The sequence below is a fragment of the Orcinus orca genome, chromosome 9 (genome assembly GCF_937001465.1).
Source record: "Orcinus orca chromosome 9, mOrcOrc1.1, whole genome shotgun sequence".
Taxonomy (NCBI): Eukaryota; Metazoa; Chordata; class Mammalia; order Artiodactyla; family Delphinidae; genus Orcinus; species Orcinus orca.
This window is the reverse complement of record NC_064567.1, coordinates 58,418,245-58,425,168: the sequence shown is the minus strand read 5'-3', so window position 1 is coordinate 58,425,168 and position 6,924 is coordinate 58,418,245.

Below are 6,924 nucleotides of genomic sequence, written 5' to 3'. Positions count from 1 at the left end.
CTCTGGCCACCTGTAGTCTTCCTTACTCCCTTGGCTTTCTACAAAACATTTTTGGGTGTGAGAGGAGGGCTGGAAGAATCCCAGTAGTGCTCTATTAGCTTTCTGCTTCTGGTTTTCGAGATTTTTATTCCATAAAGCAGAAGGCAGAGAAGAAGGAAAAAGAGCCTAGTCTAATTTTTATAATTGCAAAGAATAACTTTCAGTTCACATTAAAAAGTTTTTAATATACTGAATGACTTTTCTGTAACCAGCCCTGAGCTTGGTATTAATATACAACAATGAACCAGATACAATGCCTATATTCTAGTAGGAGATTCAACAAATGAGAAAATAGATGATAGACGATAGATAGATGGACAGATAGGCAGATAGGGTGATTAGAAGGAACTAAACATAGAAATATAATTAGAGAATAATTTAGGGCTTCCCTGGTGGCGCAGTGGTTAAGAATCCGCCTGCCAATGCAGGAGACACGGGTTCAAGCCCTGGTCCCGGAAGATCACGCATGCCGCGGAGCAACTAAGCCCGTGCGCCACAACTGCTGAAGCCTGTGCTCCTAGAGCCCGTGCTGTGCAACAAGGGAAGCCACCGCAGTAAGTAGCCCGCGCACCGCAATGAAGAGTAGCCCCTGCTTGCCGCAACGAGAGAAAGCCCGCGCAGCAACGAAGACCCAACACAGCCAAAAATAAAATAAATAAAATTAATTAATTAAAAAAATTAGAGAATAATTTAGAGAAACCTAATTTCCCCACCCGTACCACTTTTGACATGTTTAAACTCAGAAAAAAATTGAAAGGGTAGTTCAGTGACTGCCCATATACCCTTCACTTGTATTCACCAATCACCAGTTACCATTTTGCCACTTATGCTTTACCTTTCCAAGTAAAGATGCTTTTATTTTTCTGCACCATTTGAAAGTAAGTTGGAGATATCATAAAACTTCACCTCTGCATACTCCAGCTTGCATCTTCTAAATATGAGGGCATTCTTCTACCTAACCACAATGTTATCATAACACCCACCAGCATCAGTGGTGCCATCTAATGCCTGACCCAGATTCAAATGTTCTCAGTGGTCTCCAGATTCCTTTAATAGTTGCTAACCCTCCCATCTCCCACCCCACCCCCAATCCAAGATCCAATCAAGAATCATAATTCACATTTACTCATGTCTTACAAAAAAATCCTTCTTCATGTAAAACAGCCTTTCTATCCTTGTTTTTTTGTTTTTCATGACCCTTTTTTTCAGTGCAAGCAAGATATCTTCTGGAATAACCTACATTCTGAATGTATTTCTTCCTGGAGTCCTTAATTCAGTAGCACTTTCCTGTAAATTAGAAGTTACCTGAGGCTTGATTAGATTCAGGTTAAACAATTTTGACAAGAATACGAATAAGTGACATGTACTTCACATTGCATTGCATCAGAATATAAACACAGGTTGTTCCACTCTTTGTGATGCTAAATCTGAGTAACTGATTAAGCTGGTGACCACCACATCAACAGGGTTAATTTGTCCTTTCTTTTTATAGATCCAAGCGAATATTCTGCTCCCTGAAACTTTTCGTCTGTTTGGTTTTAGCACCCATTAATGATTCTTGCCCAATAATTATTATATTGGAGTTGCATATGGTGATTTTACTTCTACTATTTCTAGCATTAATATCGATAGGCAGTATTCTATTTCTTAAAAAATTCTCTGTTATTGAGCTCCCCTTCTCCCTCTTCTACATTCTCTTTCTTTTTTTTTCTGGAAATTATTTTCTATCAGTTTATAGAGAGCCATTCCTTACCTTTTTACAGATTTCTACCTTAATTTCTATCTCCAAAATCAGGATAATATTTATTTTGTAGGAAATTAGTACAATGATCTAATAAAACAGAAAGTCTCTATCCCATTTTCTTTCCCAGTGATTTAAAACTCTACATGGAGAAATCCTCCAACTCATACCTTCTTAGTGCCTTGATTCTTCACTCCCAATACCCTTTTCTTCCACTACCTCAGCTATCCACTCCCATGGCCATATTCTGTATCAGAAACTTTCTCACTGTAAAACCTTTATTTCAAGTCTCAGACTCTTCAACAACCACCTCCTGCATTTCCAAGTCATTTGCTCGGGTAGCGCTATTGTTCTAAAATTTTTGAAATTGTTCCAACCTCAAATCCATTGACAACGCCTGCCTCAGAACTTTCTCCCTTTCCAACTGTCCCCACTCTGCGTAACATCTCTCCTTGTCCAATCTAGCTCCCATCCTTTAATCACTTCCTTGAATATACTCTCAACCCCTTTGTACTTCTCTTCTAATGTCTTGTGGGGCAAAACTCAAACCATTTCTTTACTTCACATACGCACCTGAGCAGCTATACGTTATTTGGGAAAATCACAAAACAGCTGAATGCTTTCTCTTGCATGAATGTCAAAGCTCATATTCGGTACTCAAAATGTCAAGCAATCCTCAATTTCTTTAGCAGATTAGCTTTTCTCCTTTTAAGTTAATAATTTTATACCTCCTCCTTTTCCTCAAACTTCCCACCATCCCTCATCTACTCACACATCGGTTTGAAGGCCTTGCCTTATAATTCATTGAGAAAATGGAAGCAACCAGACACGAGTCCCCTCACGTTTCCCCACCAAATCTACACCTCTCACTATAGCTACATCCATCTCCTCCTATCTCTACTGTTAAAGTGGAGAAGGTGTCTTCCAGCTGTCCTTAGGATTTCATTTCTTCTATTATCCCTTCTCTCTTCTGCTTCATCAAACTCTTTCCCTACTGATTCATCTTCCCCTACTGATTTCATCAGCACAAAGACATACTAATTGCATCTCCCACTTTAAAAACAACACTCCCTTGACCCTACATTTCTAACCACTACATCATTTCTCTGAACTCCACTGTGGTGGCTTAAAATATGTCCACAGGGGCTTCCCTGGTGGCGCAGTGGTTGAGAGTCTGCCTGCCGATGCAGGGGACGCGATTTCGTGCCCCGGTCCGGGAAGATCCCACATGCCGCGGAGCGGCTGGGCCCGTGAGCCATGGCCGCTGAGCCTGCGCATCCGGAGCCTGTGCTCCGCAACGGGAGAGGCCACAACAGTGAGAGGCCCGCGTACCGCAAAAATAAAAAATAAAAAATAAATATATATATATATTTATCGACAAATTTGACATTCCTCCCCAAAAGAGGAGCCTAATGCACTGCTCCTTAAGAGTGGGTTGGATTTAGTGGCTGACTTCTAACAAACAGAATAAGACAGAAGTGACACGTGACTCGGTCATAAAAGGCAGAGGCTTCCTCCTTGCTCCCTCACTCAGGTCACTCACTCACTGGGGAAAGCCAGCTGCCTTATTGTGAGGACATTTCTCAGGCAGCCCTGTGGCAAGGTCCACGTGGCAAGGAACTAAATCCTGCCAACAGCCATGCAAGTGAGTCATGGTGGAAATGCCTTCAGATGACTGCAACCTCACGAGTGACCATGAGCCAGAAGCACTTCACTAAGCTGCTTGCAGTTTCTGACCTACAACAATGCTGAGATAATGTATTTTAAGCTACCTTGTTTGGGGATAGTTTAGTGCATCATAACACATAATTAATACAGCCATGATAAGTAAATTATTCGAGATACACACTGTCTCCTCTTACTCATTACCCATTCACTTCTCATCCAACTACAGTCTGGCTTCTGTTCTTGCCACACAGAAACTGCTCTCATCAAGATCATCAGAGATCTTTGTGCTGTCAAATCCAATTACATCTCTCCCCACTCTCATCTCACTTGAGTTCTTAGCAGCATTTGGCATGTTCTCCTCTTCCTTCCTTCTTGAAACACGCTTCTGCCTTGGCTTTTGCAATACCATTCTCCTCTTTCTTCCCTCATTATCCCTTTTCTGACTCCTTTGCTGTTTCCTGTACCTCATCCAAATAGAAATGTAATGGTTCTTGAGGGCCAAAATTGGGTGCTTTCCTCTTTCCTCTCTCCCTTTCATTCCAATGGGTTTACATACCGCCTGTATGTAAAGTAATTTGGATTACTCCAAAATGAAGTGTATCTTTCAAATATTTTTATATAAATACAGGCAGATACAAATACATATTCTTGTTTTTCCCCTTTACTTCACAAAAGGTAGCAGACTATACACCGTTCTGCACATTTCTTTTTTTCAAATGTTCTAAAATCCATATTCTCTTTTTTCTGAAACAGCTTTATTGAGATATAACCACATTCTCTTTTGTGATTTGCTGCTCTCTCCCTCTATCACTCCTGGTCAAGATTCACTAATATGAATGATCTTTTTAAATTAAAAATTGTATGATAATAAACACGATGAGAATCCATGGTTTAAAATGTTCAGACATCATAAGCCTAACAAAACAAAAGCAAAGTCTCCTTCCATGATCACTGACCTCCCCAATCTCCATGACCCCAATCTCATGTATCGACTCTTCAGTTTGTGTCATAGACTGTTTCTATGCGTATCGTACACATGCAAAACATAGAATTCCTCTAATTTTTCCACCATAGGATGATATGTATGTACATTCTGCATCCCCCTGAATGGTACTTTGATTATCCATGGTGTTGGATTAACTAGATTTATGTACTGCACTTATTGTTTAGACATACATGCTTCCATTCGGTCCTATTAGTTCTTTGAGGAGCCCCACTGTATACGTAAGAAAGGCCCAGAGGGAATAGGTGATTTCTAAAGACTAAAGAGTCACTTCCACACAGAACTGGGACTTGACCTCAGGACTTTTGAATTCATTTGTCCTGCTCTTTCAATGACAGTAAGTCCCTTTTTATGACACTGATGTACTCAGTGGTCTCTGCACCAAGCCAATCTGGCCTCTTGACAGGGTTTGAGTGACCATTACACTCAAAGATTAGCCTTCAAAGATTAGATACGGATGAGGGGCTATGGGTCCCTTTCCCCACAATCTCACTGCCAGGCAGTATGTTTCAATAAACACAAAGCTCAAACTCAAATCTGTCACACACAAATGTTTATTACCAAGGAGGCATGAAAATCATCCAGTGATCCATTGTTCTGTAAAGTCAGTGAAGTCCCAGCTCTGTCCTGTGTATTTCAATAAGCACATGACAGAAAGTTTCAGTCTGAGACTAAGTTCTGAAGGGAGGATTCAGCTCACTTCAGATCAGAAAGCAGAATCTTCCTTGGTCAATAGTGTGGACACAGCATACAACAGTGTTCTAGAGCTGGTGCTATGGTCTGAACATTTTGTCCCACCCCAGATTCATATGTTGAAGTCCTAACCTCCAAGGTGATGGTATTAGGAGGTGGGACCTTCGAAGGTGATTAGCTTATGAGGGTGGAGCGCTCATGAGCGGCACTAGTGCCTTTTTTTAAAAAAAATTTATTTATTTATTATTTTTGGCTGTGTTGGGTCTTCGTTTCTGTGCGAGGGCTTTCTCTAGTTGCAGCGAGCGGGGGCCACTCTTCATCGCGGTGCGTGGGCCTCTCACTATCGCGGCCTCTCCCGTTGTGGAGCACAGGCTCCAGACGTGCAGGCTCAGTAGCTGTGGCTCACAGGCCTAGTTGCTCCGCGGCATGTGGGATCCTCCCAGACCAGGGTTCGAACCCATGTCCCCTGCATTGGCAGGCAGATTCTCAACCACTGCGCCACCAGGGAAGCCCACTAGTGCCCTTTTAAGAGACCCTACAGAACTCCCTTGTTTCTTCCACTATGTTAAGACACAGCAAAAAGACAGCAGTCTAGGAAGCAGTTTCTCACTTGACACTGAATCTGCCGGCAACTTGATCTTGGACTGCCCAGCCTCCAGAATGTGAGAAATAAATGTTTCTTGTTTCTAAACCACTCAGTTTACAGGTTTTTTGTTATAGCAGCCTGAATGGACTAAGACAGCCAAGAACCCACTTCACTGGTTTGAGTATGCTGGCTTCCTTGTTCTTGTTCTTACTCTAGGCAGAGCTGGAGCTGCTTAGATTGACACAATATGTCTTGCTAATCCACATATTTTGGACAAAACTAGCTTTACCTTGAATAATTATCTCTAATATCTCTTGAGTTAATGAGTGAACTCTCCAGGTGCAGATTTTGATGGTGACACATGATATGGTGATCTCCAAAGTTTGGACTTCTTTAATGCTAACTAACCAGGCTAGGGGTTTGAATCACTGATTATGGTATTCAGATGATAACTATCCACGTTTAAGGTTTAAAGTCAATACACACACACACACACACACACACACACACACACACACACACACTCCTCTGCCTAACGTGAAGAAATTTAAAACAAATTATAGATGACACAGCACCTGCAATCAATTGCCCAAGAATATATCTCTTTTCTTACCCTCTTCTTCATGCTATGCTGGGGGCAAGCAAACACAGCGAAATAGGAACAAGTACTCTAGGGTCAGTAGGTCTCAATCCAAATGGAATTTCTGACACTTCTTAGTTATGTAACCTTATGTAAGTTATCATGTAACCTCTCTAAGCCTCACTTTCCTTATCTGTAAAATGAGGATAATAAGAAGTAATATGATAAAGCATGCAAAATGCTTAGTACATAGGAACAATTACTACTATTTCATCATCCTTTCTTTTTATTCTCCCAATATTTACTTCTCCCAAGTCCATATATTGCATCCACCCATCTAATCAATTTTTAGAGGCTAACTATTAAGTGCAAAGTCCTGTGGCTGGCTCTGGAAGACCCAGTGATCAATGGGATGGGGGTCTCTCCCTACAATTAACCTACACTCTCAGGTGGAGGAGGTTCAGATTTAAATGATGGTTAATGCTTATTGGCTTCTTACAATGTACCAAGCACAGTGGTGAGCACTTTGCTCTCATCATAACATTTGATTTTAAGTCACGTATAAGGCAGACATTCTTTTACAAAATAGGAATCTGCAGGGCAGGAAAGTTGAG